Below are 13,749 nucleotides of genomic sequence, written 5' to 3' on the forward strand. Positions count from 1 at the left end.
TCCTACATAGTGGCACTGCTGGAATTCAGTTTTGCTTTATTTCATCCACTTGACGACAATTAAACTCCTATCCCTGTCCATTCTCAGTACTTCATAAACTCTCATACATACTCCCCTTGGTCCAATCTCTTCTTGTTTAGTTCCATTGCTTCATGTTATCTCTCTGCTAACTTCCTATAGTTTTAATACGCTGTTCTCACTTCAAAATAAGTTATGACACTTTTTTGTTTAATGTTGCTCATTTTATGGCTCTCTCCTTCTGTTCACTTTCCCTAGTGCATTGCTTCAAAAACACTATGCAAATAAGTATGGTGTAATGTAATTTTAAAATTTGTTTGCCCGATTCATTTGTGTGATACCAGAATGTGCTTGAGTGCTAGAATATATATATATATTCTTAATTTACTTGAGATTGTATTATCAGCAGTTATGTTTTGTGTAAAGACGTTTATACAGAGAGGGTCTAATAGACACAAAGAATATAAAGAGATAGTGACACTGAAACAAATAGTAGCCATTAATAAATGCATGTACTTCCACATTGTTCTGACCTCCTGGTGTTTTATCACTTTTCTGTACTTAGTTGTTAACAGATTTATTCCATGATGGGCACAATCCTGAGCCTATGATTGCAATGCACAATTTTAGTAATAAGTCATTCTTCTGCTCCCTGTTATTAGAGTTGTTTTTGGCAGCAAATGCATGAGCTGGTATAAATAAAGCACAAGGAGGGCTATGACTGTATGCAAAAAAAAGAAAAAAAGTCGCATCTGTAAATGTTCTTATGCAGGCATAGGCAAACTCGGCCCTCCAGATGTTTTGGGACTACAACTCCCATCATCCCTGACCACTGCTCCTGTTAGCTAGGGATGATGGGAGTTGTAGTGCCAAAACACCTGGAGGGCCGAGGTTGAATAAGCCTGTTCTTATGCATCTGCACACTTCTAGGACAAATACATGAGCTCTGTAGGTAAATAAAAATAACGTTCTTATCTATCCATAACATTAACAGGTAGCATGAAGCAATTTGCCATACTACTTAACCTCTGACTTGTAAAACATGGAAGATGGCTCCCAGAATCAGAAACAATGCAGAACACAATGAGGAATTTAAAAGGGTCAGGCTAGGCATCTCCAGAGGAGATTTCGTTCTCTAAAGGCTTATTCCATTTTTCATGATGAGTAATTTCCCTGTAAAGGTAAAGGGACCCCTGACCATTAGGTCCAGTCGTGACCTGTACTGACGCTGATTCCCCCCATAATCTAGCTAGAGCACAGGTTTCCAAACTGATCCGTGAGCTTCAGTCAAGTGGTCCGTGGTGTGTCAGTAAAGCACAATTAAACACCATGCAGTATAAATTGTAATGCAGTAAAATTGCTACAACAGGCAGAAAAATTAAGTGGTTCATCAAGACCCTCATCATTTTTCAAGCGGTCCAATAGGGTGGGGAGAAGTCTGGGAACTGCTGGGCTAGAGGGCAGGCTGCCATTTCCCCTTTGCCTCCAGCAGCTTTGTAGTCAGGCAGTGTTGACGGGACAGCATGCTTCATTTCATTTTCTTAGTTCTAATGGAGGATTGCTGGGTAGGGTGGTTCTGACTTTCACAGAGATTTAACTGACCCTGTCATTGTTTATTTCCCACTTTCCCCATTGGAAAGGGGCAGTTCCTTCTCTAAATCTCTAAATGAGTTTGGCAAGAAAGCCTCCCCACCATGCAGTAGCACCTGCATTCAATGAAAAAAAACCCCAAGAGATCCAGAGAAGGTCTCAGCCCTGTATTTCCACCATCTTGGTTCTTTCTGTCGGAACACCATCCTAGAGTTTCATTGATCTCTTCTCTTTAAAAGCTCTTCCTTAACGCCAGGGCCTTGTGAAATTCAAGCTCAAAACAAACAAAACCCTGCATCAAGGCAATCTGATTTATACACCAAGAAATGCTGAGTTCTTTTTCCTTTGTAATTTATGCAAATTAAGAACATTTGCATACTTTTTCTTATTTTGTACAATCGACCTACATTTTAACTGTATTGAATAATCTGAGGCCTCCATCCCCAAACACTAGGCATCTTACTCAAACTGATCCCCTGAGTTCTGAGATTCCAGTAGGTATTTTCCACTCACATCTAATTATATCTTCTCAGCCATAAGGGCTAGAAACTTGCAGGGTTTCTTTGAATCATAGGAACCTAAATTTCTGGTGTAAGCCAAGAGATAAACAGCAGTTGTAGCTGCAGGATTCACAGGAGGTGTCAGCTTGGCAATATTCTTATTCTGACTCAGCTGTCCAGAGAATGCACAGGCTCTGAGACCGAAAATTTATTCCTACAGCCGTAGAATCAAAATTGCTTACTTCTCTGCTGGGAATAAAGTATTGATGCACCCCCTATTGTATGCTAGAAGGCTTCCCTTTCTAGAGAAACATAAAGCATGGGGAGGGGAAAACATTTTACTAGTTGCATAGTTTTACAAAGATACAGCTCTTGCAGAATCACTTGAGCAAAAAAATCTAAAAGAATAGATTTCAGAAAGGGTCCATATTTTTATTCCATTCCTCCTTCAGATTGATTTATCTGCATCTTTTCTGCAGAGAGAGGTGGTGGTGGGGAAGATGCCAAGAATGCGAGCATTTGGTTGATTTATAGAGCATAGAGGAAGATGGGTGAGAGTGAGATCTCAGAATGTGGGTTGAGGAAATGTGTTGAAGTGCTAGGTTAAGTACTTGTGGCTAAGCTGCTCGGACAGAACGAAATGACTGGGATTGTTTTTAAGCATGGAGGAAAGCAGTTCTATTTGAGAAGGAAAACTGTGAGACTGAGAGCCAAGGCCCAGAGGATAATAATTAAATGCTGTAAAAGCCTAGAGCGGGGCAGGTGGGGCCAAGAAAATGGAAATTACAGTATAAGCAGGGTAGGTAAAGGGACTAAACAGGGGTGGGCTTAATTGGAAGGTGAGGAGGAAAATGAAACATGCTGAATGAGTGAAAGCACAGGCACTGAGGGAAAGAGAAGGGAGGGCAGCTATGGAACAAATTATTATTTTATTACCTGTATTCTTCCCTTTGCCAGGGTGGCTAACAACACTGAAAACAAAACCATAAACTAAAATCCAATATAATTATAAAACAATCACCAACACAGTTCAGCAATGCGTTTCTTGATAGGCGGGCCATCGTGGGAGGCAAGGTTGCCGTGCCCTGTGTGTCCTTCCCTTCTGCAGAACATCTTCCATCTTTTGGATAGCTGGTTGCTCTTCCATTTGCACTGTCAGAGTGATCTCTTTAGCACTATGTTGAATTCCTCCCTATAGTTCTTTGGGAAACATACATCTCACCCCTTGCTTTTTCCTGTAAGACCAATTGCAGTCATTAACAGTCGTCAACAGGTTTACCACACCTATCAGCCAATCACCCATTCCCACCACCCTTCTGAGTAATACTCCTCCCCACCCTCTCACTATATATAAGGGTCTGGTGACTTCTGCTTCAGTGTATCTGAAGAAGTGTGCATGCACACGGAAGTTCATACCAATGATAAACTTAGTTGGTCTCTAAGGTGCTACTGGAAGGAATTTTTTATTTTGTTTCGACTACAGCAGACCAACACGGCTACCTACCTGTAACTAAATACACCTGTATGGTCAGATCTTCTGGCTCTCGACTCACTTAATGGAAGTTAGTTTTCTAAGCAGTCATCTAATTTGCATTCATTCAATGCAATTGAGCCATTATCGTATCCGTTGCTATTATTAAATGCTTTCCCATATATTGTCAATTGAAACCAATTGTGTTGCGCTGAAAGCAACAGTTAATGTTAATTACTGAGTACTTGCACAAATAGAGACCTATCTTCAAATCCTCAATAAGCTAATTTGTATACATTGATCTACTTATATGCCTCCCGGAACAAGAAAGCAAAAAATGGCTCTCAAACATACCGGTAGTAACCAATTGCTGATGCTTTTTCAGCCTTTTACATTGCTTTTATTGTACAAACTGCTGCTAGAAAATTCCATAAAAAATAACATTGCAAGTTGTGAAGTTTAGAAGATGGCATAGCAAAGCACCTGATAATTTAGAGCTATATTTTCATAAAATGTTCCTTAGCTGCTTTGACAAACAACATGGAGTTAATATGTATGGAGAATAAGGCTGAAACTCTCCGCCAGAGATTGGGAAATCTGTAACCCCCCTGATGTTGTTTGACTAAAGCTCCCATAATTCCTGACCACTGGCCATGTGGCTGGGACTTGGAATCCAAAGCATCTAGAGGTGGTTCTCCACCATCTCCTTTTCTCACCATCTTGTCCAAGTATTTGGTCAGAACATGGAAGGATGGGAGAGATTGCATCTGCTGGTCCATCCCTCAAGCTTTATGTGTGTAAAGCTCTTTCTCATCTTTGTCCTGATACACAGAGCTTGTGGGTAGTGCCAGCCAGAGTTGCAACAGTTGGGTGTGTTGTCATGTGCAGAATCCGTGCTAATGGTGGAAGGGAGGTCTATGATGCCCCATGACAATCTCTTTCTGTTTGTACAACTCTGCAATATGCAGATCAGTATACTGTCATAGTAAAAAAAGGGGGATATTTAAATCTCACACAATCAAGATTGGTTAACAATTTATACATATCACTCATTTTCTCTGTGCTTATATACTATAGAGAAGCCTTGTTCGAAAAACTGGGCACAACAGGATTGATAGGGGTTGTATTTACCTAAACCCTACTCAACGTACAGTGGTGCCTCGCTTAACGAATGCCCTGCTTAACAAATTTTCCGCTTAACGAAAGGATTTTTTGAGCGGAGTTTGCCTCGCTAGACAAAGTCGTTTTACGAGACATTCATCTAGCGAATCGCGGTTTCCCATAGGAATGCATTGAAATTCAATTAATGCGTTCCTATGGGCAAAAAAATATTCAAAAAAATTCAATGTATTCCTATGGGATTCGCTAGATGAATTTTTTCGTTATAAGAAAAGACCCGTGGAACGAATTAAATTCGTCTAGTGAGGCACCACTGTACATTAAAATTTATGAAGCTAGTTAGTCATTGTCATTAGCTTTAATGGGTCTGCTCTGAGTAGGACTAGTATTGAATGCCATTCTATGTGAAGAGGGAGAAGTGTGATCCCACCCCTAAACTCCACACATTGATTAGGTCTTCTTGACAGAGCCTGTGTATAAGCTGTATGCCATGGGTTTTATGTGATTATATCCTGCGTATCTACAAATTATTCAAATTTAATTCCACTACAAATGTTAGTTTACTCATTGCTGCTAAATTACTGGTGTTGTTAAGGGTCACAGTCATTTTACGTACATTCAAGATCTTATATGAATTGTCACGGACAGCAATTTTTCATTCCCATGCCATTTCATTCTCAACTTCTATATTCTTCTTCCTGTTTACACCAGCAGTGCGGAACCTGTGCCCCTCCAGCAGGGGTGTAGGAAGGGCGGGGCGATAGGGGCGCTCCGCCCCGGGCAGCGCGATCCTGAGGGCACCATCGTGGCTGCCCTTGTCTGCCCGCGCTGGGTGCCCCACCCCCGCAACGCATGCCCCACCGCAACGGGTGGCATGCCACGCCCCCAGAACGCATGCCACACCCCTACGGGCGGCGTGCCACACCGCCAGAACATGCACCAGCCCCGCCCCCGCCTGCTCTCTGCCCCTGGTGCCAAAGTATGAAGCTCCGCCACTGCCCTCCAGATGTTGCTGGATTACACCTCCTATTGTCCCTGACCATTGACTATGTTGGTGGGGGCTAATGAGAACTGGAGTCCACAATATCTGGAGGGCCACAGGTTCCACCCCCTTGCTTTGCACTCATGTGTACATCATATACCCTGCCAGCCGAGGATTATGCTTCATCTGGTCTCTAGGCAGTGAAAGGTGATGCCACAGTAAGCGTGTTAGCCTTTAATGTGCCACAAGACTCTGTTGATTTTCCTGGCACCGGCTAACATAACTATCCCACTGGAAATTGTGCTATAAATATTGTGTTGAACGTTTCTGAAGAAAAGGCTAAGGAATAACTTTTTTTCCTTCTTACAATGTATGTACCAAATACTTCCATTCAATAGTTGAGGCATTTTCAATTTGATTTAATCAAATCTTTAAAACATTTCCTAATTGAAGGAGACAAATTACAGCTTTACTTTGTTTCTAATAGAGAAGGGGAGCAGGACATTAATAGTTCCACATATTGATCCAATTAGTTTCCGGCCCAAGTGCTGGTTTGGACTGATAAAGCTTCAACGGCTCAGGGCTGCAGTACTTCAAGGTCTGCCTCTCCCCATATGAACCAACCAGTGATCATTATCTGAAGCCCTTCTTTTTGTGGCCCCTCCATGAGAGATCTGGAGGGTGGCAACAAAATAATGGGCCATTTCTACCTGTTTGTGGATTGCCTTTAACTATAAGTGGCCTTTTAGAAGTTGGGCGGGATGTTTTTAATGTATTTATTTTTTCACTTGATTTTAATGTGGGGTGTTTGTTAGTTTATCATTTTGTGTTGCCAAAATCAGTGTGGTGCATTTAAGATAATCTATAAGCTAGAGAAATGACCTTCTGCCTATCTTAGAATTGTGCCAGGGGGAAAATCTGAAAGGCTTTTCATATGTGTCCATGATTCAGAGCCTCTTCCCTCCAGATTGTTGAATTACAACTCCCATCATCCCTGACCATGTTGGCTGCGGCAGACAGGAGTATCTGGTTTATGCAACCAGCATATCAGAATCGGGATGATGATCATTTGTTAAATTTGTTAATCATTTTTTTTTTGCCCGACCCAAATTTTGGCAGCCCAAAGTGATTTACAAACAGACAAACAAACAAACAAACAACCCACATAGATACATTAAAACCAAGGAAAAAAATAAATACATTTAAAATATCCCACCCACTTCTAAAATAACTAAAATTCAAAGACTAGAAATATTGCAAACCAACTTTATGTAAATTTGCATTGCATTTTTTTTAAGTAATAGTTTTCTCAAGGTTTTAGTAAGAGAAACTAGAGACTACTTTAAAAAAGATAGTGTCTGATAAAGACTCAGAAATAAAATGACACCGAGATTAAACAACAGATGGTAGAGCCTACTGTGAGTGTATAAATCTAGCAGAGCCTTAACCTCGTAAAGACTACTCAGGAGACAAGGTAAGGGTCCTGGGTTTTAAAGCACAGTGTTTAGTGTTGATTTCCTCTTCTTTCTATAAAAACACCCAAGATCCATCGCTCGCTAGCCTTCTGGGATTTCATGGTCACTAAAGAATCTGACGTGTACTGAAACACCAAGCAAAAAATATATTGCTTGTAATTGTCAATACTGTTCTGTTCAGAATGGACAGGGATGCACTTGCGGAGGGACAGCAGTGCGGAGGGAGCAGACCACCCCCGCACCACTATTCCAGTAGGGTGCCATCGCGGCGCCCCCCTAACACGCGCTGCACCGCACCCACCCCATTGGCGGTGCATCACACCCCTGGGAGGCGCGCCATGCCCCCGCCTGCTCTGCGCCCCCAGTAGCGGAGCATGCAGCTTTGCCACTGCAGGGATGGAATTGACAGTTTTATTCTCTGTATTATATTTTGTTTATTCCTATTATGAACTTTTGTGTTTTCCTATTATGTTGTACTCTACACCCCAATTTCAGGAATCCTGATGACAACAGTTTACTTTGGTTTTTATGCATATATACCAGGCACCCCCAATCTGCGGTCCTCCAGATGTTTTGGCCTACAACTCTCTAGCTAACAGGACCAGTGGTCAGGGATGATGGGAATTGTAGTCCAAAACATCTGGAGGGTCGAAGGTTGGGGATGCCTGATATATACGCAAAACAGATTTTGCTACAACTTTCTGTGGTGAGCATATTGTGAGATCTGTTTGCAAGGCGCATTTAATGCTGATTTTCATATCATTAGCTTAGCTGGTACTAATTGCATACTTCACAGTCTGAAACAACAACTTAATTAATTAGTTTTGACTCTGGAATTAATCACTCTTTGTGGTATGGTTAAGGGCAAAAGAATATGTCCCTCAAAATACATTCACCTAATTGTTTTCCATGAGACTATTGACAAATGTAAAATTTTGGGATCATAGTTGAAACTTTGCAGTCCCATTTGAGAAGTGAATGCAAGCAATTGCAGAAACAAATATTATTTTTGAGAGTGGCTTTTTAACATATAGCAAATTGTCCAGGAAATGTGTTACAAAACTACAAAAGTAAACCCTATCAATGCTCAAATGTATTTCTGTTTTTAGAATATTCTGAACTATGCTAGCACATATCTGCTATTTCCAAGTTATCTGAATTCCTGAAAAAGTTTAAGTGTTAAGCATAACTAAGATATAGTGGGATAACTCATATGTTTGGAATTGGCTTGGAGGCCTTAGGTGCCTGCTGTGACAATTTTACAATGCACTTCAAGCGTTAAGTCTCCATGCCAAATTCACTGGCCAAACTAACAGAAAAAAGAATCCAGCATGGGTGAAAGTTCCTGAGGAAGGAATTGCTAAAAGTGCAATCTCCAAGATAATCTCCAAAATAATTCCAAGAGATAAATCTGAGAGACATCTGAAAAGCCGATGTGGCAGAACAAAATGCTTAGTCCTTTGCTGAAAATAAAGAAGAAATGGAAGGGTGGACAGGTTGCCCAAGAATGCACATAGACGTGTGGGCCAGACTTATAAGGACAATGATGGGAAAGCTAAAGCTGAGAATTGGGTTAAACCAGAGAGTCTAGGGCTTGCTGATCAGAAGGTTGGCGGTTCAAATCCCCGTGATAGGGTGAGCTCCCGTTGCTCGGTCCCAGCTCCTGCCCACCTAGCAGTTCAAAAGCACATCAAAGTGCAAGTAGATAAATAGGGACTGCTCCGGTGGGAAGGTAAATGGCGTTTCCATGCGCTGCTCTGGTTCACCAGAAGCAGCTTTGTCATGCTGGCCACATGATCCGGAAGCTGTCTGCGGACAAACGCTGGCTCCCTCGGCCAATGACGCGAGATGAGCGCCACAACCCCAGAGTCGGACACGACTGGACCTGATGGTCAGGGGCCCCATTACCTTTACCTAGTGAGGGAGCTCAGAGCTGTAAAAATGTGTTTTTCAGGAAAGTTTGAAAGAGAAGGAAAGAAATGATAGGCCATCTGCTCAGTCAGGATGCTGGCATGTTAATTAGTGACAAAGAGAAGGCAGAACAGTTCAATCCCTATTTTGCCCTATTTTTAAACAATATTCAGTGTTACCTAGGGGTATTCTTAAAGCACTGAAATAATGTTTCTTTTAAAATTTAGTTATATTAAATTTGTATACTACCCTTCATCCGTAGATCGCAGGGTCTTTCACAACATAAAAGGACAAATAGCTATCACCAGTGTCTGTTTCTTATTAACAAAATGTATCTACTACTTAGTAGAACTAAAGACCTCTGAATGGTTTATAAGACTGCTTTCCCATATTTTTTGTGTATTCCATAACCTTTGGTGTATATATATATTTCGCCTTCCTTGAGCTGAACCAGTAATTGCTCTGGGAAACCAAAGTCTAAATTTGTAACCACAAATTCATATAGTTATGTAAAATGGTACTGGCAGACTTTAATTAAAGTAATTATTCTTCGGGCTTTTGTAAACTTTACTCAATTAAGCAATGTTTTTCTGCATTCCTCGCCTTAGTTTAATCCTGTCACATTTGTGTGAAGTTGCACTGGTTAAAGCTCTGCTTTAATCAGGTTATTTTCCTCTCAGGAGTTGATCTTAGTCTTAACCCTTTTAATCAAATATAAATTTGCATTAATTTTTACTGTCTAGATGTATTTTTTAAAAAACCTTCCTCCAGAACTGATTTGTGTTCAGTCACTAGTACAAATATTCCACATTCTTATTTTTTTTAGGAATTAAGGTATCTCCTAGCACTTCTCAGGACTTTGCCTGAGTAAGCAACTATTTTACTTTTAGAAGATAACTGAAGGCGGCCCTGTTTAGGGAAGTTATTAATGTTTGATGCTGCACTGTTTTTAATATTTGGTTGGGAGCCGCCCAGAGTGGCTGGGGAAACCCAGCTAGATGGGCGGGGTATAAATAATAATAATAATAATAATAATAATAATAATAATAATAATAATATATTATTTTATTATTATTATTATTATTGTCGTGAACCTATAATATACTCAACAGGGTTCTTCTTTTCTTTTCTTATCATGGAAATAAGCTTCTGACTAGAAAGTAACAGCAATGACTGTATTCTTTCTCTATTTTTTTGTCATGCCATGCCTAACTGGTAGCCATTTTGTGATTGGTACCCACAGCACTTTCTCAAAGTTTCTATTGCTCTAAAAAGGGCTTCTGACGTCTGCTGTAGCCCAACTAGTATTTACGGTACTAAAACCAACATTTTATGAATAAAGTATAACGGGCTTGAAATGCAACACTCATAGGATGCATGGGACAAAGTTTTAAATTTGTGTGCATAGTTTTTAATTCCTCACAACATACATGAGCTCATACTTGAGACTATTTTGAAGTGGATCAGTTGCAGAAATTCACATTTGTTTTCAAGCAGTTGCAAGGTGATTTTATGATCTGCCTCAGAAAAAGGGCAGAGTCCTGTTCACGTTGATATAATGCCTTGGTATTACCAGATAAAGTTTCTTTTGTTACAACACAGAATCTGTATTACAACAAAGTCTCTTGATTTCTTGTAAGCCATATAAAAACTCTTTTTTTCTCAGTCACTGCAACCTCAAGAGCTTTCCATTTCCACCCATAACTATAAAAGAAACAAGTTTCTCCAACACCTGTCTCAGTATAATTAGAGGGTAATTCAATACTAGTTGATGGTATTGGGACATAAACCTGTGAAAGACCCAACAGATTCAGGCTCAAATAAAAACTGCTTTTACTTCACTGAGTTGGTGCCTAATAAAAGTGATTTAGATGATGTGTTTTGTTTTTAAGAAATCCTCATGTTTTCTAATTGAAAATGGTCTTGCCTTCCTCTATCAAAAAACTTTAGCAGACTTACCTGTTCAGCATAAGCCTGTGAAAAATGTTTGATAAACCTACAAATGAGATAGTTATTTTAAAATAAATGTGATGTTTTTTGGGTTGATAGTGCTGTGCAATACATCTTTGGGGATGTATTTTTTTTGGGGGGGGGAGTTGTTGCAATGTGATTTCTGACTTAAAAGGTGAAAGTTCTATACTACAGGTGTCCATGATAAAGATTATGCAAGCCCAGTCCTAAAGTGAATTTTGTTGGAGCTCATTTTGAGGAAATATTAGCTTTGGGGAAAAGATATTCCACATTTCCACCAACATATTCCAGAGAGAAGGCAACACCTTCATGGGTTTTCTTGATATAGTGAAGGGATGGGGAACCTGTGTCTTTAACTATCTTTCCAAATAAAATAAGCAAGTGATGTTTTTCTCAGTTTAGGGAAAGAACAGAACAGACCAAAGTAGACAGCAGATAATTGTGGATAAATGTTTATAGTTCTGTTCCCTGATTTTAGTTTGTACCACAGCTTACAGGGCAAAGAAATAAAGTAAAATAATTGCATTCATTTATTTCACAAAACAAAGTGTTTCTAACTGGTAAGAATTCCTTTTATTCAACAGAATAGATACTACTGTTCACCAGACATTTAGAAGAAAAAAGAGCAATGGAATACAATGTCGAATGTTAGGATTTGACTGTTCAAAAATAGGCATTCCTAGTCGGATTTTGGATTTTTGTCTAAATAGGCCTCAGTTCCATGTTGCAAACTGCTTCCAGTAAGCAGTAAGACATGTGGCAATGGAGAGCTACTGTTCTAGAACCAGGGTTGCTGTTTACCCAATGAGAAGAAAAATGCAGTATGATGAAGAGGGCAGAATTTCTGCTCATTGCATGTGAAACATCCAGTCCAGCAGCTGCCCTAACGGACACTAAGCTAGGGATGGGAAGAAATTGAGACCTGTTTTATGTAAACTTACCTAATTTGCACCTCCTGAAACAATAGAGGAATTGAAACAGTTTTCGTTCAAAGGCCTCACTTCTCCAAATGTTGTGATGCAGTTGTCCATCCTAGAGATGTGTCAGAAATGCCCACATTAGTAAAAAACAATCATTAAAAATGCATTACTTTAGGGAAATTGCTTGCAAAGATTTATATATCAGCATACAAAAATGTGTGTATTAGAAGTCTGTGATTAAGCGTTGAGAAGTGTTCATGAGGACTTAAAAAACAACAACAAAGCTAATGCAGAAATATGGGAAACTGAATTAAAGATCGGAAAAATGAGTAATTGAGGCAACCCAAAATACATCCCTGCCTAAACTGAGCAGCAGAATTCACCCCCCAGTCTAGATCTGGGGACAGTTCCCCACAGGGATTACTTGGCCCTGGCAACATTGAACCAGAGTTCAAAGGACATGGCAAGCTACTAAGGAGGGCTTGAGGCCATGCTGCACATATATATTCATATATAACTTTTAAATAAATATGTGATAGGTCCCTGCTCATAAAGTTCTATCTCTTACAATTTGCCCTTATGGAAAATAAGATGTACTTTTGAAGCACGTTATCAAATTTTTAATGAAATAATAAAAAATTACTATTACCACCCTCTTCATGCTCTTGAATTTTTGTGCCCTATTTTTATCTTCCTTTAAAGTCTTGATTTTCATTCAAGTACTGTCTTCTGAATATGATAAAAGTGGCATGTTAGAGGATGCTTAAATCAGATGTATTTTCATACATATTAAAGATGTATTTTTCTGGGTAGAATATTACAGCATTCTAGTTATTGCTGCACTGCATACTTTTCAACTTTCTCCGGTTTAGTAAAAGGAGCAAGGTACTGTGAGTCTTGTGGTGCCTTATGCTTTTGTGGACTTTGGTCTGTTTTATCAGATGCATGCAGTGTTATCCTGCGTTATATACACACAGCGTTGTGGGGAGGACTTGTAAGCAGTTAAGTCATAGAATCCTAGAATTATAGAGTTGGAAGGCACCATGAAAGTCATCTAGCCCAATCCCTTGCAAACTAGATCATGCATTGATGGACTCTTTCAAGGAGATGGTGTTTATAAGTGGTCCATGTTTCACAAGCATACAGTAAGCTCGGTAGTACAAAAGCTTGTAAGCACACATTTTGGTTTCCTTGCGAATGTCCCGGTCCTCAAACACTCTGCACTTCAATCAGGATAAAGTTGCATTCGCAGAGCTCAGGCGATGCTGGATTGTGGCATCAATATTGGCCCTTGTGGAAAGATAGCTGCCCAGGTAGGGAACTCCAAAAAATTATACATATCGCTTGGGAAGACTAATGGTAGTGTACTGGAAGAATTAAAGATCACCAGTGTTGAAGCAATGATTCTTCAACATAAACTTCGTTGGACTGGTCATGTTGTGCGGATGCCTGATGATAGTCTTCCAAAGCAACTTCTCTATTCCGAACTTTAAAATGGAAAGTGTAATGCTGGTGGTCAACAAAAGAGGTTTAAAGACTGTCTCAAGGCAAATCTTTAAAAATGTAGTATAAACACCGACAATTGGGAAACACTGGCCTCCAAGCGCCCCAATTGAAGAACATCCTTTACCAAAGGTGTCATGGACTTTGAAGACGCTCGAACTCAGGATAAAACATGCTAAGAGGAAGGCCTGTTTAGCAAACCCTCACTTTGATCAATTCCCACCCGTAAACCTGTGCCCCCACTGTGGAAGGACGTGTGGATCTAGAACTGGCCTCCACAGTCACTTAC

General features: G+C 40.0%; 1 protein-coding gene across 10 annotated transcripts in view; it reads left to right on the top strand.

The window, feature by feature from the left end:
- UTRN (utrophin) overlaps nt 1–13,749 on the top strand; it is a 334,111-nt gene that overhangs the window by 234,177 nt on the left and 86,185 nt on the right. The gene's annotated exons all lie outside the window — the stretch shown is intronic.

Source organism: Zootoca vivipara, chromosome 3, assembly GCF_963506605.1.
Source record: "Zootoca vivipara chromosome 3, rZooViv1.1, whole genome shotgun sequence".
Lineage (NCBI taxonomy): Eukaryota > Metazoa > Chordata > Lepidosauria > Squamata > Lacertidae > Zootoca > Zootoca vivipara.